This window comes from Herpailurus yagouaroundi, unplaced genomic scaffold (genome assembly GCF_014898765.1).
Source record: "Herpailurus yagouaroundi ecotype Mexico unplaced genomic scaffold, PumYag 181, whole genome shotgun sequence".
Taxonomy (NCBI): domain Eukaryota; kingdom Metazoa; phylum Chordata; class Mammalia; order Carnivora; family Felidae; genus Herpailurus; species Herpailurus yagouaroundi.
Genome location: NW_024412412.1, coordinates 34,853,009 through 34,879,763, shown reverse-complemented (window position 1 = coordinate 34,879,763; position 26,755 = coordinate 34,853,009). Strand labels below are relative to the sequence as shown.

The window sequence follows — 26,755 nt, the reverse complement described above, 5'->3', positions numbered from 1 at the left end:
CTGTAGGAAGCTGTGTGTGGGACTCTGATTGGAACCAGAGAGGGCAGGGGAAGATCACAGGCAGTTCTCCCACGGCCTTTCCAGTTGATCTGTGCTCTGTCTTCTCTGAGATGGGGTGTGGGGGTGTGCTGGGGAATGTTCTAGCAGCTGGGAACTGAGGACTCCCGTGTTCTGCTCTGAGCCCCGCCAGGCTGCTTGGGTAGGGGGGTGGGGACTATGCCTCTCTAAGATGCACCATTTCTCCCTTTCATAAACAAGTATAATGACCCGTCGCTCCCGTGCCTTGCTAAGGAAGATGAGATCATAGCTATAAAGTTTACACAGCTTAAGCTTTAGAGAAACTATTTAAGCATAGCTGGCTTTCCAATTGAATTCCTGCATCCAGGATCCCAACTTCTAGCAAAAAGCCCTTCTTTGGGGCTATAAATTAAACACATTTCTCAATAACTAGAGTCCCTGATGTATGACTACAGCTCCCCCACAGAGGACTCATTCCCCAGATCTTCCCTACTGGAGGTGTAGCCTCCTCACAGGAGCCTCCTAGCAGCCTCCTCACAGGATGGCGGTGAGAATGGAATTGAACAAATTATGTTAAGGCCTTCAGTGAGGGGATGACCCTCACCTACGGAATGCTCGATCATGTATGCATTCCCAATCCATTTCGCTATCAGGTACTGAGCACCTCCCATGTGCCAGGCCCTGTGTCTGCTCTCTGGTGTAGGGACAGCATGGCCCCTGTTCTCATGGAGCTCGCAGGACAGCCAGAGCCACAAGGACAATGCTGTCAGAATGGTCTTCAAAGGCCAAGAGACTCTGATCTTCAAAGTGGAAGCCGCTAGAGAAGCCAAAACTTTCCTCAATACCAATAGCTCTTAGTACCAAAAAAAAACCCCCCAAAAATGCTGTCTGGAGGTGGGGAAGAGTCCCCGGGGTAGGGTTGCTCCTGCTGAGTCTGCTCAGGTCAGCAATGCTTCCTTACTCAGTATGTGGCAAGCTTTTATCATTGAATCCTTATGATATGATCCTTTGGAGTAGGTGCTATTCTTATCCCATTTTACAGAGGAGGAGACTGAGGTACAGAAAGGTTAGCTAACTTGGACCTTGGTCACGTGAGTCATAAGTGGAAGACCTGGGATTTGAACCCATGCCATCTGCCTCCAGACTACTTGCTCCTTAACCATTAACCACTCTCCTCTACTGCCCCCTCTTGGAGCTTGGCTGTCGCCCTTCTTTCCCTTCTGTTGCCCCCCTCTATTCCCTGTGTTCTTGGAACACAGCCCAGAATCTCCTATGCCTGCATGATCTGGCTCCTCCTGCTTCTCTAGCTGTGACTCTCTACTCTCCGCTGCTTGAGGTTTAACTCCCGCTCATCCCTCCAGCTCCTTCCTGCCCCAGGGCCTTCCTCTGCACTGCCCTCACTTACCACCCCCTTTTGGTGGATAGTCAAAATGCCATTTCTTCAGAGAAATGCCCTGACGCCTAGCTTCCGTTAAATTCCTGTTATACAGAATCATAGCTCCTTATTCCTTTCCTTGTGCTTATATGCTTGCAGTGAATTCTTTTGTAATTACTTCCTTAAAGATTTGCTTGTGGTTCCCCCGCCCCTCAATCTACAAGCTTCGTGGAGGCTGTACTGAGTTTGCATCCAGCATTCCCAGCACAGTGCCTGGCGAGTCTAGATGTCTAATAAATTACTGTTTGAATGCCTGACAAACCCACCACCTCTGTTTCTGATAGTCTTATTTTCACTTAATAGCTCCTAACTCAATAAACATCAGCAGGAAATAACCACTCAAGTTGGCGCCTGGCCCTGGATCCCGTTTGATTATTTATCTAACCTTCTCTGGCTTGTTTTTGCAAAGAGATCTGACAGAGTGCAGTGGTTCTCGGTATTTTCGAATCTGATCTTTCTCTTGGGGATTCACAGAACTTCACTTCAAATGTGGAGTCCAAGATCTAGGAACCACATTCAAGCCCAGGAAGGTGCTGTGTCTCTTTCCCATTGCCAGCCTGTTTTTCTCAACTGCCTTATTTCTGGAAACTCCCATCTCTAGATCCTGAGGTGGCCACCCTGGGAGTCCCCTATTCTTCCTTTAGTCACCAGGGCTGGTACTGCATCCCAACACTATCAGGTAGTCAGAGGCTGTTGACTTCCTGAGATGCCTTGATCCCTCCAAACCCAGGAATCTGCTGGGCCAGTGCTCCTAGAAGTCTTGACCCCCACCCCCTTCTATCCTTCCAAGCCTCCTGTGCCTAACAGCCCCTCACCCCTATCACTGCCCAGATGTTACCTTCCTTCTTTATCCAGACAGCCACTCATGCTTTCCCTCCCTCCAAAACCTTTCCACATGTGCCCTCTGGAATCTCTGAACTACAGTAACTGAATTCCCCCTCGCTATTTTCCTTTCGTTTTCATTAAGAAATTGAGATTCACACACCATAAAATCCACCCTTTTAACATGTACAATTCAGTGGTTTTAGTATAGAAATCACTAAAGGTTGTGCAACCATCACAAAGTAGCACAACCATCATCACTACCTAATTCCAGAACATTTTCATCACCCCCAAAAGAAGCCCCAAAGCAGAACTTATTAGCAGTTAGTCCCCATTCCTTCCTCTCCCAGTCCCCCGAGTCACTAATCTACTCTTCAGTGGAATCATACTACAGTTGACCCTTGAGCAGGATGGGAGTTAGGGATACCAATCCCCTGTGCCGTTGAAAATCTGTGTATAACTTTTGACTCCCCCCAAATTTGACTACCGAGAGCCTACTGTCGTCTGGAAGCCTTGCTGATAACACAAATAGTTGATTAACACATATCTTGTGTTACATGTATTCTTACAGTACAGTAAGCTGGAGAAAAGAAAACATTATTAAGAAAATCATAAGAAAGAGAAAATACATTTGTAGGCCTGTACTGTAAACAAATCACATATAGGTAGACCCATGCAGTTCAAACCGATGCCGTTCAAGGATCAACTGTGTATGTGTTCTCTTGTGACCAGCTTCTTTCACCCAGCATGTTTTCAAGGTTCATCCATGTTGTCAGTACTTCGTTATCTTTTATAGCTGGATTAATATTCCATTGTATGGATATGCCACGTTTTATTTACCCACTCATCATTTGATGGACATTGGGTTATTTGGGGCTATTATGAACGATGCTATTATAAACATTTGTATACATGTTTTTGTGTGTGAAAATATGCTTTCAATTTTCTTGAGTTATGCCCAGGAGTAGAATTGTTGGCTCATATGACAATTCCATGTATAGCATTTTGAGGAACTACCAGTCTGTCTCCCAAAGCGGCCATTATATTTTATCTTTCTACTAGCAAGGAAGGTTCCAATTTCTTCGCATCCTCACTAGCACTCCTTATTGTTTCTTTTTGATTATAGTGATCTGAGTGGGCATGAAATGGTATTACATGTGGTTTTGATTTGCATTTTCCTGATGACTAATGATGTAGAACATCTTTTCATGAGTTTTTGTCTATTTATGTATCTTCTTTAGAGAAATATCCATTCAAATCCTTTGCCACTTTTCAAATAGGTTATCTTTTTATTGTTGAGTTAGACAAGTTCTTTATATATTTTGGATATTAGACACTGTGATTTATAAAAAATATATATTTGATATTCATCTCATTTTTTTGCACAGAGCTTCTAAAACCCTTGGAATTTCCTAAGTGATAAGAGTGATAAAGATGTCTTGACATTCATAATAACCCCTTTTCAACCATACCTAATTATATGGTAATGAGGTAACTTTTGGAAAGCACCTAAAAAGATGGGGGCTGGTTGCCAGTGAAATCAACCATATGATTGGAGGTTTGGGACTTTTAATTCTCCTTCTCCACCTTCAGGGAGGGGAGGGGCTCTGGAAGTGGAATCAATCATCAATGTCCAGTGATTTAGTCAATCATACCTATGTAATGAGACCTCCATTAAAAACTCAAAAGGATAGAGGTGAGGAGAGCTTCCAGGTTAGTGAACACTTGGAGATTTGGGGAAAGGATACAACTCAGAGAATAGCTCTGTGTCCCTTCTTACATACCTTGACCTATGCATCTCTTCTATCTGGCTGTTTCTGAGTTACATCCTTTTGTAATAAACTAGTAATCTAGTACGTTAAATGTTTCTCTGAGTTCTGTGAGCCACTCTAACAAATTAATTGAACCGAAGTAGGAGGTTGTCGGAACCTCTAATCTACAGCTGGTAGGCCAGAAGCTCAGGTAATAGTCTGGAGTTACAATTGGCACCTGAGGGTAAAGGAACAGTCTTGTAGGACCAAGCCCTTATCCTGTGGGATCTAATGGTATCTCCAGGTAAATAGTGTCAGAATTGAGTTGAATTGTAGGACATCCAGCTAGTGTTAGAGAATTTCTTGATGTAGAGAAAAAACTCACACATTGGGATTGGTGCCAAAAATCATAGGCCTTCATCAGATATTTGATTTGTAAACATTTTCTCCTCTTCTATGGGTCGTCTTTTTATTTTCTTGAGTGTGTACTTTGATGCAGAAAAGTTTTTAATTTCAGTGAAGTATGGTTTATCTATCTTTTCTTTTGTTGTCTGTGCTTTTGGTGTCATATCCAAGAAATTATCACAAATCCGATGTCATGAAGATTTTCCCCTACGTTTTCTTCCAAAAGTTTTCCAATCTTAGCTCTTACATTTACATCATCAATCCATTGTGACTTAATTTTTATATGTTGTGTTAGACAGAGGTCCAATTCCACTCTTTTGCATGTAGCTATCCAATTGGCCCAACATCATTTGCTGAGACGACTTTGCTTTCCCCATTGATATCCCTTCACCTCCACCTCTTGCCATAACCCGAATCTCCCTGACCCTTGAAAAGTTGCTTCTCTTGAAGTTCTTCAAAGTGTGGAATGCTCAGTTTCTCACCCCCGACATGTCTGGGGACTGGGAGGTAAGATTGACTAGCACTTTATTCCCCATTGCTGCTTCTATACCATGACTCTTCAGTCCTCTTGTCACAATCTACACTTCTTGAGGCTTACTCCATCTGAATCAATCCTAATTGGTATTATCTGCCTTCCTATCACTCCTTGCTCACTGAAGACATTGTTACTTGGCATGGAAACTTTCCCCCTGTTCCAAGTCTTGATGTCAACACTGGGTGACATCCATATCCTCTTCCAACACCTTCTCTGCCCTCCTCTCCAGCCTCTTTTCTGATGGCAACTTCTTGGACACTGTCATCACTAAAAAACATTCCATCCCTAAAATCTTAAATTCAAGAAGCTATTCTGATAACAGCCTCTTCTTTTTCTCTCACTTTGCTATTCCCACGACACTCAGTCTTTCATCTTATTCTGAACTCCAATCCCTTGACCACTGTCCTTTTTCTTTACTTATTCTGACTTGCTTCTCTCTGGTGCTTAGTTTCCTGTGATTCTTTGCTTCTACTATTCACTCACCACCATCTTTTTTTCTATCCTCTTCATGTTGTGGCTGTTGGATGTAACTCCAGTTTTGAACCAGTCTGCCTGCTCCACTGTGTACCCTTGCCGCTCACCACTCCCACTTATCTTCTCAGTACCTTGTGCCTTCTACACACCCTGGGGCAGGGGAATGTGGGGAAATATTGTGCTAAGTGAAAGAAGCCTGTCACAAAAGAACACATATTGTATGATTCTTTTTATATGAAATGTCCAGAACAGGTATACATACATGGACAGAAAATTGATTAGTGGTTGCCTAGAGCTGCGGGTGGGCAGGTAAGTGAATAGGGGAGATGGGGGTGATAGCTGAAGGGTATAGGGTTTCTTTTGGAGGTGATGAAAATGTTCTAACATTGTAGTGGTGATAGCACATTTCTGTAAATATACTAAAAACCATTGAATTACACACTTTAAAAAACATTAAATTATACATATTTAAATTATACTGTACAATTTGGTGAACTGTGTGGTATGTGAAATATATCTTAATAAAGCTGTTTAAAGAAAAAACATCCAGGTCACATCAGCAAGATGATGTACTGGGAAGCTCCAAGCTCTCATTCCTCTATGGAAACTTCAAAACACACACACACACACGCACACACAACCCAAAACCAAACCAGCTAACTAACAAAACAAATTAAACTCCCAAAGCTGGCTGAGCTGTGAGCTCTGGAAAATAGTCAAAGATCGGAGCAACCAAGTGAATTCTCAGTCAAGGAAGCGTTGCCTTCCATATGGTAAGAAATTACATGGCATTTTCACTTGTCTTTGCCCCTACACTGTCCTCAGAATAATACAGTCTTGGTTTAGAGGACATTGAAGCCCAGTTACCAATTTCCTCTCTCAAATCAGAGGGAGCAAAGAAAACCTTACTGCAGTGTTCTAACCTGTCTAGGGATTGCCTGAAGTACTGGTCTCTGTTTTGTCTAACTGAGATCTCAGGGAGAGTAAGGAGTGGAAATTGTTTATGAAAACTGCAGGGATACTACAGATCTTCAGATACTTGGGGCAAGACATTATTGATGAAGACATCTAAAGGACAATATAAGTCCCCCAAAGAAGCTAGGGTGAGATTCCTGGGGGGGAGGGGGAATTACAACATTTAAAAGAAGCTGTGTATATGGGGGAATTGAGAAAGCCACATTCATGTCCAGGCAAGACACATGCTCAGAAAAAAAAAAACAAAGAAGGTCTAAAGTTCTCATCTTGGGCTCACCCCTGGGCCCAGACCATGCCCATCTAATCAGTGAAGGTCTTCTCTGGCACATAGCCAGTCTGAAAAGACTGGGGAAAGTGGCTGCTTCTTTCAAATACCCAACTTTCAACAACAACAAAAAAATCACAAAGAACAATAAAACGTAGCCCATTCAAAGGAATAAAATAAGTTGACATAAACAGTCCCTGAGAAAGCTCACACATCAAACTTATTAAAGACTTTAAAATAACTGTCTTAAATATACTCAAAGAGCTAAAGAAAAACATGAATCAATAACTAAAGGAAATCAGGAAGACAGTGAAACAGTATATGAACAAAATCAGAATATCAACAAAGTACAGAAATTATAAAAACCAACAAAACAAATTATAGAGATAAAAAATAAAATAACTGAGTGATAAATTTACTATAGGGGTTCAATAGCTTATTTGAGCAGGGAGAAAAAAAATAATCCATAAATTTAAAGATAAGAATGCTGAAATTATTGAGTCTGGGATCAGGAGCAAAAAGAAAAAACAATGAAAAAAAAAATAAACAGAGCTTAAAAGACCCATGGGATACCATCAAGTAGACCGGTGTATGCATTATGAGAGTTCCAGAAGGAGAAAAGAGAGAAGGGAGCAGATGGATTATTTGAAGAAATAATGGCCAAAAACTTCCCAAATTTGATTAAACACATGAATCTGCAAATGCAAAGAGCTCAAGAAACACCAAGTAGAATAAACTAAAACACACTCATACCAAGACACATAATCAAACTGTTAAAAGCCAAAAAATGAATCTTGAAACCAGCAAGATAAAAGGGACATGTCATGTACAAGGTATCCTCTGCAAGACTGACAACTGATTTCTCAGAAGAAACCCTGGAGGCTGAAGGCATTGGGATGATATACAGTTGACCTTCAAGCAACAGAGGGGTTAGGTGCACTGACCCCCATGCAGTCAAATATCTGCATATAACTTTTGAACCCCCCCCCAAAAAACTTAAGTACTAATAACCTACCGTTGACTAGAGCCCTTACCGATAACATAAACAGTTGGTTAACACATAGTTTCAATGTTATACATATTACACACTGTAATCTTACAATAAAGTAAGCTAGAGAAAAGAAAATGTTATTAAGAAAACCACAAGGAAGAGAAGAAAAATCCACAAATAAGTGGATCCATGAAGGTCAAACCCATGTTATTTAAGGGTTAACTGTATTTAAAATATTTAGAGAAGAAACCTGTCAACCAAAAATTCTATATACAGCAAAACTGCCCTTAAAAAATGAGGGAGATATTAAGACATTCCCAGTTAAATAAAAACTGAGGGAATTCATTGCCACTAGAAATTCCCTGCAAAAAAAAAAAAATGCTAATAAGAGTCCTTTGGGTTGAAATGAAAGGACAGTAGATAGTAACTTGATGTTAGATAAAGATATAAAGATCTCAGGTAGAGGTAAATATATGGGCAAGCATAAAAGCCAATAAATTTTGCATTGTAACTCCACCTTTTTTAAATATAGGATTTAAAAGACAAATGCACAAAAGTAATTATAAATCTTTGTTAGTGTACAGATATATAAAAATGTAATCTGTAACATCAGTAACATAAAGTAGGGGAGTGTAGCTATCTTTTGCGATTGGAGGTAAGCTGGTACCAATTTAAATTAGATTGTTATAATTTTAAGTTGTTATATATGATAGTCATGATACCCACAAAATATACCCATAGAATATACCAAAAATAAATAAAAAGGGAATAAAAACATGTCACCACAAACTCAAAAAATTAAAGTGGAGGGAATATGTCTTAAGTAATTTTGTCAGGCTAACATTATTCCAATACCAAAACCAGACAAAGACATTACAAGAAGGGAAAACTAAAGACCAATATTCATTATGCATATTAATGTAAAAACCCTAGCAAACTGCATTCAGAAGCATATTAACAGGATTATACAACATGACCAAGTAAGAGTTGTTCCTGGAATGGAAGAAGGGTTCAACACATGAACATCAACCAATATAATACACCACATTGACAGAATGAAGGAAAAAATCCACATGATTATCTCACTTGATGCAGAAAAAGCATTTGACAAAATTCAACAACTTTCTTGATAAACACTCAACAAACTCATAAAAACTTGATAAAAACTCAACAGCCTCAATATGATAAAGGCCATATATGGACTATCCATAGCTAACATCATACTCAATGGTGAAAGACTCAAAAATTTTTCCCGAAGATCTGGAACAAGATGAATGTATTAGTTTGTCAGTGCTGCCATAGCCACATATCACAGACTGGGTGGCTTAAGCAACAGAAACTTATTTTCTCACAGTAAGGAGTTACTGCTTAATAGTTGCAGACTTTTTGTTGGGGTAATGAATGTTTTGGAAATACATAGGGTGATAAAGTCTCAACATTGTGAATGTAATTAAAAAGAGTTAAAATGGTAAATTTTATATATATTTTAGTGCACACACACACAATACACCAAGGAACCAGTGATTTATAGAGCCCACTTTAGAAAACTGACTTAATCCATTCTCCTCACTGTATAGACCACTTGATCAGCCTGTGTAGACTACTTTCCACATTCCCAATTGGCTATACTCTCTCTGACTCTAAGGCCTTTGTACAAGCTGTTCTCTCTGTAAGGAGAGCCATTCTCTTCCACCACATGACCCAGATGGCTTTTGCTTATCCTTCAGGTGTTATTTAAACATCAGTGAACCTTCCTTCAGTGAACCTTCTTAGATATCCTCTCCTACCCACATACAGTCTTCCACCATGATAGTATGTATCCAGCCATTTTTATTTGTCATTTACTTGTGCTTATCTACCACTAGACTGTTACCTTTACGGAGGAAGAACCATATGTGTCCTGTGAAGTGCTGTGTCTGGCACCTCGCACAGTGCCTGAGAAACAGCAGGTGCTCTATTACCATTTAAATAAGGGAGGAGGGGAGCCTGGGTGGCTGAGTCAGCTGGCTGGGCGGCTGGGCGACTGACTTCAGCTCAGGTCATGATCTCATGGTCTGTGTGTTCGAGCCCCGCGTCGGGCTCTGTGCTGACGGCTCAGAGCCTGGAGACTGTTTCAGATTCTGTGTCTTACTCTTTCTCTTCTCCTTCCCCCCTTGTGTTCTATCAAAAATAAATATTCAATTTTTTTTTAAATAAATAAGGAAGAAAATAAGGGAAAGAGGGGTGGACATAGGCCTCCACAAATTTAATATGTGTCTCACTTCAGTTTCAGGGGCAGTGTTTGTTTCTCCCTTAATAGCATTCAGTGATATCTTCTTTCTGTTTTAGTTTCCTGTGCAGATATTTCATCCTGTGAGCACCCTAATTGTTTCTGTACCCCCCACAGTACTTTCAATAGAGTAGACACTTAAAAAATAAGCAAGCACGCACATTCAAAAACAATATGTTGCAAACAGAATATTCTAGCCTTTTGTTGTCTTTCATATGTAAAGAGTAGAAAAGGACCACAAAGTCTCCTAAAGTCTTTTAGTTCTCCACTAGAAAATGTTGCTTTTTTTTTTTTTAATTTTTTTTTCAACGTTTATTTATTTTTGGGACAGAGAGAGACAGAGCATGAACGGGGGAGGGGCAGAGAGAGAGGGAGACACAGAATCGGAAACAGGCTCCAGGCTCTGAGCCATCAGCCCAGAGCCTGACGCGGGGCTCGAACTCACAGACCGCAAGATCGTGACCTGGCTGAAGTCGGACGCTTAACCAACTGCGCCACCCAGGCGCCCCGAAAATGTTGCTTTTTATGTAACTTTCATTTCAGATGACCAATGTAGAAACTGTCTTGGAATGTAAAAGTATCAGAATGTAACTTTTGTTGTTATTTTAAGAAATGCTTGCTCTCCTTCTAGTCACCTTTTGAACTATAAATCTTTAACTTCTCAAACAGAAAATGCAGGAACTGGTGGTATTGACAGGGGTGGGGCAAGGGGACAGTGGCAGAGAGAGCTCCAGAGTTGAATTTTCTAGCAGTTCTGTTTCCCAAGAGTGAGGAGACTAGAAGAGTGTCTCTGAGATAAGACCCAGCTCTGGCCCCTGACCCAAACACTCATTTTATCCAAGGTTTCTGCTGGACCTCCAACCAGAAGTTGGGGGCTTGGGCCACTTCACTCCAGGAACATGAAGTCTCCTCTCTGAGAACCCCAGCTTGTTGGTCTCAGCAACCAACTGTTGACCTAATAAGCTCACTGCCTCAGCCTTATGATGTATGTATTAATGACTCAATTCATCCACAGAACGGAAAGGCCCAGATACGCTATGAAATGGTAGCATTTTCCAGGTTCATTTGCTGCCATATCATCCTCAGAAGAATGAATATTCTGTCTGTCCTCGTGGAGGTGAGCATTGAATGTAGAGCCCACTGGAGCTGCAGATTTACCCTCCTCCCCTCCTTTGGTGCACAGATTGGATTTCTAGTTCTGCCCACATGTCTTCACATGAGAAGAAAGAGGAATTCTTCTTCCTTGGAGGATGAAATCAGGACCTCGCAAAGGAAAGAAACTTCTAAGTCTGTTAGAAGTAAGGCCTAGCTGAACTGAAATCAGCAACACTAATCCCAGTCCAGGACTCTAGTAGTGAGAAATGTGCCAAGGAGTCCTTTCTGGGAAAGTTAGAGAAATGTTTGATGCTCAAACACAAGCATGCAGAAATGCCCTGAGTAATGGCCTCAAACCATACAAGGGTAAAGAAATCAGAAATATGACCTAAACACTAATTCTCTTAAATTCTCTAGGCCACAGTTCTCATCCCTGAGAACTTCTCATTCTCTCTGTCTCTGTCTGTCTGTCTGTCTGGTCCTTATGGAAAGTCCCTTCCTCGCATCGACCGGAGTGAAGAGCCCCTTTCACTTACCCGGAGCAGTGTAGTGGCTGCAGGGAGGTGAGAAATCTTGGCAGGTTTCTGGGCTGGACAAGGTGGGGAGCAAGTTCCCTCCAGGATGCCCCACAGATTGGGCCCTTAAGGTGATCAGGGTCTGCCAGTGTTGAGAGTATGGGAGTTTTGGGAGAGGCTCCTGGAGTGCCAGGAGAGGAGGCAGCAGTTGGCAGTTGGGGAGACAGTTGGGGAAAGTTCCAGGAAGTTCCAGGAAGCAGCTAACCTGAGGAGTGGGTAAGAATAGGAAAAGAAGAATGGGTGGGTTTCCAGCATTCCCTTTTCCAAGGATTCTAAAGTCAAGAGCAAAAATCATGGAGTTGGAGACAATTCTCTTACCATTTCTCCTACCTTTCAGGATACACTGTGAGACAGGCTGAAGAGACACCAGAGATGCACAAAGAGATGGCTATGGAAGAATAAAGAGAGAAACTATTGAGACCAGAGTCACAGATAGACACAAACAGTGTAGAGCAAAAGGCACAGACACCGAAAGTAGAGAGGCAGAATTGGGAACCTTACTTGGGGTGGAGTAAGAGCCTCTTCTCCAACGAGTGTAGCCTGGAGCCTCAGAGGAATGCAGAAGGACAACACTTGTTCAAGCCCAGGAGCTGCCAAGACTGTGTAGACTGTTTTCAGTAGGTAATGTTCTACCAAAATGGGCAGTTGAAGCTCCTGTAACAGGCAATCAAGCCCAACGCAAGTCCCTGACTTTCAGGACTTGGGTTTCCTGCTGTTTAAAAAAATTTTTTTTAACATTTATTTATTTTTGAGACAGAGAGAGACAGCGCATGAATGGGGGGAGGATCCAAGAGAGAAGGAGACACAGAATCAGAAGCAGGCTCCAGGCTGCTCGAACTCGTGAACCATGAGATCATGACCTGAGCCGAAGTCGGACACTTAACCAACTGAGCCACCCAGGCGCCCCTCCTGCTGTTTTAAATGACCACATCTGGGACCACAACCTTGATATCCTTCTGGAAAATTCCTCCTAGGAAATTCAAGGAGTTAGTGGAAATCTAGACATCCCAGATGAATTACATCAGAATCTCTGAGGGTAAGTCCTAGACATTAGTATTTTCAAAGTGCTTCTCATGGGATTCTAATGAGCAACCAGGCCTGAGAACCAATGTATTAAATATACATTGGCAGTAGGCATTTGCCAGATGCTGAAGGTATGAACATGAATGAGACTCAGACCCTGCTTCTGATGAGCTCAAGGCTGAGCAATGAACATAAGCATCAAATAAACTGCAATGACAAAATCGCCAACAGTGTGCTGAGTTTGGCCATGGAAGCACCCCTAGGGCAAAGAGGAAGGGGTATTAGTTATGTGTTTTATTTTATGTATCTTATGATGGTTTGACATCTTGAGGGCCTTGCTGGTTGGGGAGAGATGGCCCCTTCCAGGGTTAGCTGATTCGTAGAGATTGTGAACAACTCACCTTGGAACACACCTTTATATGCAAACCAACAATCTTGAGTCTATACCCTCCAACAACCTCCTTTATCCAGCCCTCACCCAGTAAGCCAATAAACCCCTTTCCAGGGCCAGGCCTCAGGCAACTGGACACCACCTGCCTAGCTCAGAGCTTGTTGGCATTATTCAAACTAGCCAATCCTAAACTGCCCTGCTTCACCCCTTCCTTCCCATGGAAAACATAATAAAGACTCTGGGACAGTTGTTTCCCTCATCCCCTTCTGATTTGCCCCAATGCTTTTCCAGGTGGTATGGTATGCCCCTTTCTCTTGGAAATGGTAAATAATTATTTCAATGGCATTGGCCTTTCTGTGTCTCACTTGGTCACCTATATAAATAAAACACCCCAGGGGCCCCTGGCTGGCGCAGTCAGTAGAGTATGTGAGTCTTAATCTCAGGGTCATGAGTTCAAGCACCACATGGGGCATGGAGCCTACTTAAAAAAATAATAAGTAAATAAAAGTAAAATCCCACAGTGCAATCAAGACAGAAGTGATGACTATCTTACAGGAGTGAGAATTGGATAAGGCTTTGAAAGAGAAGCAGGAAAGAGTATCTCATGAATAAAGGCACTGAGGCATAGAAGGGCCCCAGCAGTTGGTGGACTAGAGCAGGATGGAATTGCTGGAGCATTGAGCACAGGTGACCAGTGGGGTGGGAGAGGGGACAGGATGCAGGTAGGGAAGCCAAGCATGCTGGGCAGTTTATTCTTGCTTGAATAAGAGGTAATTTATGCACTTATCTGCTCTCCAACAGGCCCCACCAACTAACCCACTCCTTGGTTTGGGCTTCTGTGATATTAACAAGGTCATGGTAGAAACCCTTCACACTGGCACCAACATTTCCAGCCCAAGGAGCCTAAGGAAGAGAGAACAGACTGCAGAACCAGGCAGAGCTCCTCTTCCTGAGACAGAGCATGGGCTTTGGGTCTGAACTGTGGACTACCCCCTTGGTCAAGCTTCTTACTGTCTTGGCCCACTTCACCATCTTTAGAATGGGCACACTAATACATGTTTCATGGTTGTCGTGCAGATGAGGAGGGAAGGGGGAACACAGTACTTGACCCTTCATGTATTTGTTTCTATCTTTCTCCCCCCTTCAACCAGGACACATACTAGATCTGATGAGAACAAAAAGAAACACGTTCCATCAGAACTGCAAGATAGCATCTCATGAGAGGCCAACCAGTAACAGGTCAGTAAGAGTGTCTCTTCCAGACAATCCCTGTAAGGGGGTCCTTGTAGGTCTGTAGAGGGGATGGCTTAGTCAGTGTCAGCTTTCATCATCTTACTGTACTAAATTGAGACTTTGGAACTTTCTTGGTTCCACATCCCAGGAGAGCCTTAAGAGGAAGCTACAGGGTAAACAGATGTTGTAAAATGCCACATGAGTTCAGATGCCCCTGTTATCTCCTGAACTCTGCAGAAAGGAAAGACTAGAAACAGATGGTCTTTTCTACCTCTGCTCTCTGCCTCTATGTGCCCTGTACTCTTGGACAACTTGGTCCACCGCGCCTATCCCAATGACGTTGACTGAGCACCGACCAGGTACCAAGCAGTGTGTGAGCATGTAACCAGTGCTATCTCGTTTAATCCTCCCCATAGCCCTATGATGTGGGCACTAGTGTCCCCACTTTACAGCTGAAGCTTGGTGTCATATAGTTAGTAAACAGAAGAGCCAGATCCCAACCCAAAACTTTCTGAATCCAATCCTGTGTTCTTATCCTCACTAGGATGTCCTGGGCCATTTACTTCTCCCAATTTCAGTCCAAAGGCCTATTGATGCAAACGTTCCTTTGTTGCAACAAGCTCCATCTCTGATTCTCAACTCACCCAAAGTGCAGGGATCACACAGGCTATTTTGTATCCTCCTTCTTTGACACTTTTCTCCATGTGTCATCCATTCTCTAAGTCATTCAGTTGACAGACATTCACTGGGGTCCTTTCTGGGCCAAGTACTATGTACCTCTAAGGGTGCATCATCTTTGCCCCTACATCTGTGTACAATTAAGGGAGAAAAAGTGGACTTATCTGAGTCTGAAGACAGATTTACTTTGTCCCTTCTGGGAAAGGTGACTGGAATAGCTGCCAGTTCAATGTAAACATCCACTGGGCCCAACCATGTACAAAGACGTGTTCGAGTTCTGGGGATTTCCTCTAGGATAGATACACCACAATGCTTGCCTCCATGGTTTAATGGGAAAGATAAGCATTTACTCAACCAACAGTGAAACCAGGCATCCTGTGAGAAGAGCTATAAGAAAATATTCCAAATAGTGGGGACACTGGAAGGAAATAAAAGCAATTAGGATTGAGGAAGACTTCACAGTGGAGAGGGTAATTGCAGTGAGTCTCAAGGGCTACTTACTCAGCTCATCTTTTTTTTTTTTTCCTTGAGGGGACTGGAATTTATGCATCACATCCATCCAGCGTGCCTGAGCCCCAAGCTCTGACATCTGATTGTTTCCCTGATTGTAGAGTCTGGTTAGATCAACCACCCCAACGTGCCTCACACCTGCCCCTGGCTCAGTGCTCATGGATGGGGCCTCCAGAGTGCCTCTCCAACAAGCCTGAGCACCGATCAGTCCCTTCTGAGCAGTGATTTGGTTGGAGGGCAGAATGCTGTAGGACTGCCCCCTGGGGCAGTAAAGACAGCCAAGTCATTAAGTCCAAAACCACTGGCGGTAAGGGAGCTGCCAGAGGCCTGGCCCATATTTCAGTGTTCCCAGACATCAGCCAGGGAATAAAGAGCAGGACTAGGACAAGGCCAGACTCTTGCTGCTCCCTGGGAAAGTCATTTGAGACCTCATAGGAAAAATCAGAGGGACAAGATCCTCTTCTCCTGGGTCTTGTCCAGGATGCTTATCTGGGGAGGGGGCTTTGTAAGGAAAGTACCTGCTAAGATCAAGGTGCATCTTTTGGGAACTCAGGTGGACTGCCTTATTTTATATGTGGCACCTATAGGTGTGATTATTTCTCAAAGCAATCCCAAGTGTATTCAGTTAAAAGGATTGGGGAAAGCCTCATCCTCCATGGCTCCAGAGGGGAGATGGACCGAGCTACCCACATGCAGGTTTCTAGCTTCCAGTTCCCAGTGACAGGATGACCAGGCCCCTGTTGGGCCACCTGGAAAACCACAGGGACCCATCAGCAAAGTGCTTAGATAGGCCCCATAATGCTCTGCCAGGGCCATTGTAGAAGGGATTCCATTCTCATAAAAGGATGGATTTGGATCAGTGGTTTTCAATCTGTATTCTTTGGAGGTCTTCAGGAGCTTTGGGAGGTTTGGGAGTATTGATCTATTTTCTACATTAGGGCTCTGCTTAGGATATATACGTGTGTGTGTGTGTGTGTATACATATGTGTATATATATGTATGTGTATATATGTGTATACATGTATGTATATCACATGAACCTGTGAACATACCTTTATCTGCATTTTAAATGATTCTGCTAGTAAATAGTCAAGATGTCACTGTATTAATTGATGTTAACCTATCTCTGCTGAACCTTTGGTATCTGTTCTTCCACCTTCTCTATATGTGTTATCCCTTTTTATCTTCACAGATATTTCATGAGGTATGGAGTGATAGCTGCATTTTTCAGACAAGGAACCTGAGGCACAGAGAATATAAGAACCTTGCTCAAGGCACACAGCTAGTAAATGGTGGGCTGGATTTGAAGCCAGCCATGATGCCTCTAGGCCTGTGCTCTTTCCCTCCACATTTTCCTGACCCATCCTCTCCAACTCTGAGGACTAGGGTTTGATGTTTCCTTGACAACATTGTGAATACGGCTGAAGTTAGCTTCATTGCCTAGCCTCCTTCTGCCAAGCTTTGTGTGCCACTTTCTAGGTTTTGTTTTTTTTTCAATTTTTAAAATTTTATTTTAGAGGGGCACCTGGGTGGCTCAGTTGGTTGAGCATCTGACTTTGGCTCAGGTCATGATCTCATGGTTCATGGGTTCGAGCCCTGCGTCGGGCTCTGTGCTGACAGCTCAGAGCCTGGAGACTGCTTCAGATTCTGTGTCTCCATGTCTCTCTGTCCCTCCCCTGCTCGTGTTCTGTTTCTCAGAATGAACAAACATTTAAAAAATTATAATGTTATTTTTTAGAGAGAGAGAGAGCATGCATGTGTAAGGGGGGGAGAGGGGCAGAGGGAAAGAGAGAGACAGAAAGAGGGAGAAACTTAGGCAGGCTCCATGTTCAGCAGGGAGCCAGATGTGGGGCTCAATCCCATGACTCTGGGATCATGACCTGAGCTGAAACCAAGAATTGGATGCTCAGTCAACTGAGCCACCCAGGTGCCCCTTGTATGTCACTTTTAGTGTTCCCTCCAGGTCACCAGGGACCTCCCCAATCCATCCTATGGGAGAACAGTCAGATGGGAGGAAAAGGATCTTTCTGAAAGGTCATTTGCACATACAGCCTGGGTATTTTTTGATAGGTGTGAGAGGGAAAGTCTTCCAAAATTAGGGGTTTTAAGGGGGATATCCTGGCTGGTTAAGGAAGGAGCACTGTTCACATGGGGACCCAGTCTGACCACCGTTTCTTAGGAAAAAGCACTGCTGTGGGGAGTTTCTTTCCAGGTCCTATTCAAGCTTGAGAAATAACACTTCCCAGCAATCAGGTTCCCCACCCCCACCCCCAACCCACTGCCCTGCTTTTGGGCCTCCTCTGCCTTACTCCTCACTCTGTTCCAGGATTCCACTCTACCTGCCCTGGGAATGCCCACCATTCATTTTTGTGCTGCTTCCAAATCTGACCTCTCTTCAATGCCTACATCATACTCATTTCTTTCTTCAAGCTTTCCACAAGTCATCCTCCAGACCTGCAACACTTAGACTGACATATCATTATTTGGCTTTCTAGCTCTATACATCTTATATTCTCAGGTAGGCTACAAATTCCTTGATAGCAGCTACTGTGTCTTTGTATTGGCAGGGGTCCTTGGGAAAACCTCCTTTTGAGTGGCTTGGGCTCCCCGGGTAGATGCCACTTGGTAATGACACTGTCTTCTTTTGGTTATCAGATTGCCTACTCAATTAGTAGAGCATACAGTCCTTGGGTTATAAACAGATGACACCATGACTTCCTCCAAAGACCCTTGAAGGAATTTCTTCTCTGTAGGACAACCAGTTGGTCACATTCACCAGATTTCTCACAGATGACTGCCCCAAGAGCATAGGGTGGCCAGAAGGATGCCAGCCCTTCTCTGCCAGCAGGGACAATGTGCCCTGCCTGCAATGGGGAAAAGTGGAACTCCTTACTCTCCTCCAGGCCAAGACAGGAGACAGCATCACAAATTGTTTTTTGACCTGTTCATTTCTAAGGAATATACCACCCCTCTCATATTGTATTATTTCATGATATTTTATCATATCATATACCTCATGTAGGGCCCGTGGGGTTAGTTCCACCTTTGGACTTAGGTGATTAGTTTCAACCTGATCAAAGAGACTTTCATTTCTTTATTTATTGCATTTAGGCACTGAGTGCCACACTGAGTGCCTGTAAACACTCAGTACACTGAGTGTTACTGAGTGCCTGTAAACATTTGTTGAGGAATCAGTGGACATGTGGGAGCTCACATCTTTTGCTTTGCTGATTCAGGTGCCTTCATTCCAGATGCACAGTGTTGATTACACCATCATTATAGTGTTGGAAAGTTTCCTTGCACTACTGAGGACACATATCTGAATATGTTTTCTGTTTGGTTTTCCTCTGGCCACCCAAAGCACTGTCACATGCACAAGCCTGCCTCCGTATGCAGGGCTGTGTTCCTGAAAAAAGGGTTTACACACTTGTGAATTGGAGCCCACTGCAACTGCTCAGGCTCATGTGGCAAGCAAGCACTTATATAAGTGAATACTTGTTACCTAGTAATGGTTTCCCTTTGGGTTTGCTTAAAGCTATATCCTTGGTATATGACTGCTAAGGGATAAATTTCAAATAAGGTAAAATCAACACTTTCGTGCAGATGTAAAGTAAACACATCTTAAAATTTTTATTTAGCTCATCATTAATGAGGGAACTGGTAAGACCTTACATTCAGTTCAAAGGGCAATCCAAAGAATGGACTCACTGGTAGATCAGGAATATTGAAATGGACATGCAAATGGCAGCAAAACTGGCTTCTTCCACAAAGGGAGTAGGAAGTCAGTTGAACCTCCACCACACAGAACTTATTTACACATCTATAGACAAGAATTGTTCTGCATTGTCTTTACTTATCTACAATCTATGGAGTTATAAAACAGCTCAGGTCAATGAAAGAAGCAGAATCACAGAAAACCTGGAAGAATGTACTCTAAGCAATTTTCCATTGCAGACACTCAGTAGTCTTGTTTGCTTATACAAACCTCTTTACATGACAGAAGTGACATTTGAAGTCAATGGAGAAAGAACTGGCTATCCAATAAATGGTGCCAGGGCAACTGAATTTCCATATGTAAAAATAAAATGAGATATGATACCATAATTTACACAGAACAAATTTCAAGTGGGTTAAAAAAATGAAATATTAAAATAGAAAGTTTTAAACCTTTGGAAGAAAATATAAGAGGGTATCTTTATGATCTTAAGGTAGGAAGGAAATATGACAGAAGAAACACAAACTATAAGAAAAAAGTGATATATTTGACCAGGTTTTTTTTTACGTTTATTTATTTTGAGAGAGAGAGAGAGAGAGGAGGGGGAAGGGGCAGAGAGAAAGACTGAATCCCAGACGCTTAACCACCTGAGCCACCCAGGCACCCCTACATGTGACTAGGTTTTAAACAAAAAAATTTTTTTTTCATCAAGAGGCCCCAGATATGGGGCACCTGGGTGGCTCAGTCGGTTGAGCATCTGACTTCAGTTCAGGTCATGATCTCACAGTCTGTGAGTTCGAGCCCCATGTCAGGCTCTGTGCTGGCAGCTCAGAGCCTGGAGCCTGCTTCAGATTCTGTGTCCCCCTCTCTCCCTGCCCCACCTCTGCTTGTGCTCTGTCTCTCTCTGTCTTTCAAAAATGAATAAACATAAATTTTTTTTTTAAAAAGAGGCCCCAGATATATAAAATATTGCATTGCATACAGCCAATAAAAACTCAGCATGCAAAATTCATAAAGAGTTCCTACAACTCAAATCAGAAAAAGACCAATAAGGGGCCCTTGGGTGGCTCAGTTGGTTTAGCGTCCAACTCTTGATTTCAGCTCAGGTCATGATCTCAGGGTCATGGAGGCCCACGTTGGGCTGTATGCTGAGCATGGAGTCTGCTTAAGATTCTCTCTCCCTCCCTCTGCCCCTCCCCTGTTCATTCTCTCTTTCTCTCAAAAAAAAAAAAAAAAAAAAGACCAATAAGCCAGCAGAAAGGGGCAGGTGTACCACAGAAAGAGACTGGGAGTACAGATTTCTTGGGAGTTGTACTTGGCTGCCCCTCCAATGCCTTTCAGATGCAAGGACCTCAAACCGTTCAAAGGAGCCCAGAGATGTCACAACCTGGAAATTTGCTCAAAACCAACTATATTCCACTCTGCCACCTTGCCTAGATTCCTCAGGACACCAAACTGGCTAGAGATGTTAACAATTACAGTTACTCTGAATATCCTCATAGTGGAGGCCAATTCTGTTTCCATTATGGAAACTAGGATCTCATTCATTCATTCATTCATTCTTGCATTCAACAAATCTCGGAATGCCTACTTTGTGCCTGGAACTGAGGATATGGAGGGATGTCATTTCCTGGAGCTTTCTCCTCCAAGGCTAACCGTCAATGAGGGTGCCCTCCCAGATGAAGACAAACACCAAGGAAAGGCTCTGGGATCCTACAGCTCAACACACTCCTGTGAGTTTGTAGATTTTTGTTTGTTTGTTTCCAATTAATTTTATAACTACAGAGAAGTTACAAAAATAGTGCAGAGAATATTCTGTATACCCTGCACCCAGTGCACCTAATGTTAACTAATATCTTGCATGGCCAAAGAACAATGATCAAAACTAGGAAACTAACCTTAGTATTATGCTATTAATTAGACTATAGAATTTATTTGGATTTCATGAGTTTTTCCACTACTGCCCTTTTTCTCTTCCAGGATCCAGTCCAGGACCCCACACTGTATTTAGTTGTCATGTCTCCTTAGCACCAGTCTATTACAGTTCCTCATTGCAACAGATGAGGATTTTGTCTCTCCCCCAGATTCATGCGTTGAAGCCTAATCCTTAATGTATTTGGAGCTGGGGCATTTCGGAGATGATTAGGTCATGGGGGTGGAACCCTCATGAATGAGATTAGTGTCCTTATAAAAGACCCAGAGACCTTCCTCACCCCTTCCACCATCTGAATGCACAGAGAGATGGTGTCCATTATGAACCAGAGAGCTGTTCTTACTAGACACCCAATCTGCCGGCAACTTGATTTTGGACTTTCCAGCCTCCAAGACCATGAGAAATACATGTCTGTTGTTTATAAGCCACCCAGTCTTAGTATTCTGTTATAGCAGCCCCAAAGGACTAAGACACTCACTTTTTCTTTGTCTTTCATGACTTTGACGTTTTTTGAAGCATACTGGTTAGATACTTTGGAGAATGCTTTCTCATGATTAGACTGAGGTCATGCTCTATTGAGAAGGAGATCACAGAGGTGGCCTGCCCTTGTCAGTGCATCAGATCAGAGGGCATATGATGCTGATCTATTACTGATGATATTGACCTTAGTCACTTGGTTAAGGTGGTGTCTTCCAGGATTCTCTACTGTAGACTTACTATTTTCCTCTTCGTAATTACAAATATTTGTGAGGAAATACTTTGAGATCATGCAAATATGCTGTTTGTGCTTAAGTTTTGCTGTGGGTTGTTTTTTAAACTCGTCTTTGCATTGGGCTTCATAAGACTGATTACCCCTGACAGCACCAGCCCTGCTGAGCTGCTCAGCTGAGAAAGTACACTTCCTGCTCTTTCCTTTTGTCCACTGCCCACAGTCACAAAGAAGCCATGCTGTTCCTGGGGTATCGTGTGGGTGTATAATATATGAAATATGAGAAGGAACTGGAAAGAACTTTAAATATGAAGGCAGGCTGGGGGCACCTAGCTGGCTCAGTCAGTGGAGCATGTGATTCTTGATCTTGGAGTTGTGAGTTTGAGCTCCATGTTGGTTGGGTGTAGAGATTACTTTAAAAAAATAAAACGCATTGAAAGTAAATAAATAAAGGGGCACCTGGGTGGCTCAGTCAGCTAAGTGTTCGACTATTGACCTCAGCTCAGGTCTTGGTCTCAAGGTCATGAGTTTAAGCCTTAGGTTGGGCTCTGTGCTGGGTGTTAAGCTTACTTTAAAAAATTAATTAATTAATTCCTTAATTAATTAATTTAAAAATAAAATAAAATTAAAAAATAAAATGAGCCTGGTAGAGTACTGTATTTAAAAAAAAAAAAATGAAGATGGGGCGGCTGGGTGGCTTAGTCAGTTAAGCCTCTGACTTCAGCTCAAGTCATGATCTATGAGTTTGAGCCTGCCGTTGGGCTCTGTGTTGACAGCTCGGAGCCTAGAGCCTGCTTCAGATTCTGTGTCTCCCTCTCTCTCTCTGCCCCTCCCCCACATGCACCCTGTCTCTGTCTCTCTCAAAAATAAATAAACGTTAAAAAAAAAACGAAGACAAGCTGAAGAAGTTAACTTTTTTTTTTTTTTTTTAACAATCTGGACCAGTGAAGTCTGAGAGGAAGAGGGTATGATAGGGTAAACATGAACTTGTTTATTTCCTCAAAAACCTGGTGGACTGAGGCACAGTGTCGGGTAAGGAGAGCTTGAAGCATGGGGTTCATTTTAGGAATTAAAGCAAGGAAGCTTGACTCTATAGCATGGAATCTGTGACTCAAGAGGCTACAAGTTTGAAACGTGTAAGTTCTGTGAGGACATGGATGCACATGGATCCTGGATTGGCCCCGGAGTGCAGGGGGCCGGCATCACACAAACCTCGTAGCCACAATGTCTAGCAGCTCATGGGGCGTGGTAAACGTGTGTGGCTTGGATGGAGGGTCCAAGCCAGGCCACCAGTCCTCAAGTTTCTGTATAAAGATGGTTGGGACCCTGCCTGGCTTCCAGGTTTGGGAATCCATTGTTTACTCTCTTTGAACTACTTGGGCATGGGAGGATATCAGGGCCACTAACACATGCCTCCTTATTCTCCTCCTTGTTTTCATCCTGCCTTAACAAATTCTCCCTCCACCTCCGACTCCAGGTACAGCCTCATCCAACCACATCTTGGAAGCACATTTCATCTTTCTAGGGTAGAATTAAATTAAGGATCTCCCACCAAGAAAGTAATTTGATCTCAGAATTAGATTAGTCCAGAATTCTGGTTCCTGCTATTAAATACTGGCTGTCCCTGTCCCTTTAGGTCTTAGGTACATGCCTGCAGTGGCCACCAACAATGGATGGCCCATCCCAACTCTGCTTTGGCCTATGGTTACCTCGTACCTGGAAGGTGATGTCAGATCTTGGTCCCCTGCCTTTTGGCCTATTTGTAACCATGGAGACCATGGACTCAATGTTTTTGTTTTTATCCTTTCTCATGGGGTTTTGTGAGATACCACCAGGTGATTCTTACAAAGTGCTAAAAAATGGTGTGGGGGGATGGGGTACACAGAAGGGGCTCCCTAAGTTCCACATGTGTCTTTGGAAGTTGTCTTTGAGAATTCAACCTTAAGTCTGCTTCTTCAGTTTCCCCAACAATTGTGTAAGTTATTTTCCACACTGACACAGCTTCCTTTCTGCTTACCCCAGTTAGAAGGACTGTATTTCTGCAACCGAACTCCTGACAGAGGCAGGTCAAAGAGAGAAATGACCAATAATGTAAGGAATCAAAATAAATTTATGATTTATAATCATAAATATGAAGGTATTTTAGGTTATGAGTAACATGTATAGCACTATGCTAATCAATCTGAAAACACTGTAAACCAGTTAACTTTTCAGAAAACATGAAGATATTCAAATTTACAAAAAATTAAAAACACAAAGAAACAAATAGTAATGGAAACTTGAAAATGATAATAAAGAATTACTTTCTGGACATGTACTAGAGCCAGGTGGTTTTATGAGAAGATGATTTCTAAAATAGCAGGATATTTTATTTAACATCAATTGGTGCGGTTTTTTTTTTTTTTTTTTTTTTGCAAGTAAATCCCAGTTTCTCCTATTTGCCCAGAGCTCATCATCCATCCTTAACTCAAAGGCATTCACTGCTGTATGGATAGGGCAGGGAGGGTGGAACAAGAAAGTGGCTGCTCAGCTTTGAGTTTCAAGGCACATTTTACTTTTTAGGAGAGACAGAGCCTGAATGCCAAAAACACCTGATTTTCAAGAGCCAGATTTTTGAGATAGAAGTTATTTTTATTTTGTTTTGTATTTTTAGAAACTCAACTTTACAAATCAATGGCTATAGACAAAATCGCTGAGGACAGAGTTTAGGATCACAAAAGGACAGATTTCTCACCCAAGATCTGAAGGTGGTATTGATATACACCAAACAGAGTCTCTAAAGAGTGTTCAGCACCCTGGCTGTCTCCTGGTAGAAACCGAGGGGCAGGGTAAGAGAAACCCTGAATAGTTTGAAAGGAGTCCAAGGGCAAAGAGGCCTAAAGGCTGGCTTTCCATGGCCCAACAAGCCTTGGAGGACGCAGAACAAAGGGGGTAAAATCAAATGGTTGAGAGGATCATCTGGGTGGGTGGCAAGTGGGGATTGCCCCCTCCACCCTGGACAGTTGAGAGAAAGCAGACAAGCCCCAGGGACCCATAGAAGTAGTGAGTAGGCAGGTAAGGAAATCTGGAGAGTCATGTCAGGACAACAGAGACACAGTATTCATGGGCTCACTGCCAAGCAGATGCTAGAACTGGGCTGGGCACATCTGTGCAGAGGCCCACACGTGGCAACAGGAACCAAAGACAGCAGGTGGCTCCAGGACCAAATAACTCATTGTTTGCTAGAAAGATAAGTCAGCCTCCTAAAATTCAGATCACCATGGGGAAGGGAGAAAGGGGCGGGGGGAGTGGATTTCAGCTTATACTCTAAATTGACATGTTTCAATACAAAAGTGGCTAAAATGACTAGGTTTTCTCTCATCAGCAGAAATGGAGCATCTTCAACTAACTATCTGATATTGAGAGCTGACAGCTACATATCTGAATCTCTGAACCTGTGCAAAACTCATACTTGCTATAAAAACTTAATGATTACAGATATTTGCCAAGTCAAAAAAAAATGTTCACCATTAGAGAAATATATATAAAGTTCCCCAATACATTTTACAAAACTAGCACAAGTGTGGCAGTAAAACCTAGCCAAGTCCAAAAGAGAGTAAGTACCAATCTTTCATATGAATAGAAAAGCAAAAATGCCAAATATGCTGGCAGGTCAAACCCAGCAATAAAAAGAATAGTTGGCTGTAAGCAGGTTAGCTTTATCCTGGAAATGCAGGGTGATTGAATAGTAATACATCTGTTAATGTAATTATCCCTTTAAAAATGATGATCTCAGGGGCACCTGGCTGGGTCAGTCAGAAGAGCATGTGACTCTTGATCTCAGGGTTGTGAGTTCAAGCCCCATGTTGGGTGTAAAAATTACTTAAAAATAAAATCTTAAAAAAAAAAAATTATCATCTCAGGGAACCTGGGTAGCTCAGTCGGTTGAGCATCCAACTCTTGATTTCAGCTCAGGTCATGATCCCAGGGTTGTGGGATCGAGCCCCGTGTCAGGCTCTGCACTGAGCATGGAGCCTGGTTAATCTTTTCTCTCTCTCTCTTCCTGTGCCCCTCTCCTCCGTTCACAATTGCTTTCTCTCTCTCTCTCTAAAAAAAGAATAAAAAAAAATTATCATCTCCGTTCCAAAAAAAATTTGATAATTTCCAATGTCCATTCTTAATATTAAAAACATATATTAATAGAAAGATGCCCCTTGTTCATGGATTGGAAGACTTAATATGGCTGAGATGACTTCCTGGAAATTAAAAAAAAAAAACAAAACTTTTGTGCATCAGAGGACACTATCAACAAAATAAAAAAACTCACAAAATAAGAGAAACTAGTTGCAAATCACATATCTGATAAGGGGTTAGTATCCAGAAAATATAAAGAACTCTTAAGACTCAACAACAACAAAAACAAACAGCCCAATTAAAACATGACCAAAGGACTTGAACAGACATTTCTCCAAATGAGATGTATAAATGGCCAACAAATACATGAAAAGATGTCCAACATCACTAGTTCATTAAAGGCATGCAAATCAAAACTACAATGACATACCATCTCACACCCATTAGGAGGATATTCCCAAAAAATCCCAGAAAATAACAAGTTGGTGTGGAGAAACTGGAACCCCCATGCACTGCTGGTGGGAATGTAAAATGGTGCTGCCACTGTGGGAAACAGTATGGAGGGTCTTCAAAAAAATTAAAAATAAAACCATCATATGATAGAACAATTCTACTTCTGGGTGTATATCCATTTGAGGAGTGTACCAAGAAGGCATGACCAGGTGGTGGAATGGGTTAAATAGATGATGGGGGTTAAGAAATGCACTTGTGATGAGTACCGGGTGACATAATGGAATTGTTGAATCACTGTATTGTACACCTGAAACTAATATAATACTACATGTTGAAAGAAAGAAAGAAAGAAAGAAAGAAAGAAAGAAAGAAAGAAAGAAAGAAAGA

General features: G+C 42.4%; 1 protein-coding gene across 4 annotated transcripts in view; it reads right to left on the bottom strand.

Annotated features, from left to right (window-relative positions):
- Window positions 1-11,762, bottom strand: part of PEBP4 (phosphatidylethanolamine binding protein 4) — a 216,273-nt gene extending 204,511 nt beyond the window's left edge. For 2 of the 4 annotated variants that reach the window (XM_040490285.1, XM_040490284.1), the window contains exon 1: window positions 11,572-11,762. The gene's annotated coding sequence lies outside the window, so the exon portion shown is untranslated. The remainder of the gene's footprint in view (window positions 1-11,571) is intronic. The other 2 variants (XM_040490282.1, XM_040490283.1) reach the window with 1 other exon arrangement.
- Window positions 11,763-26,755: the final 14,993 nt, after the last annotated feature.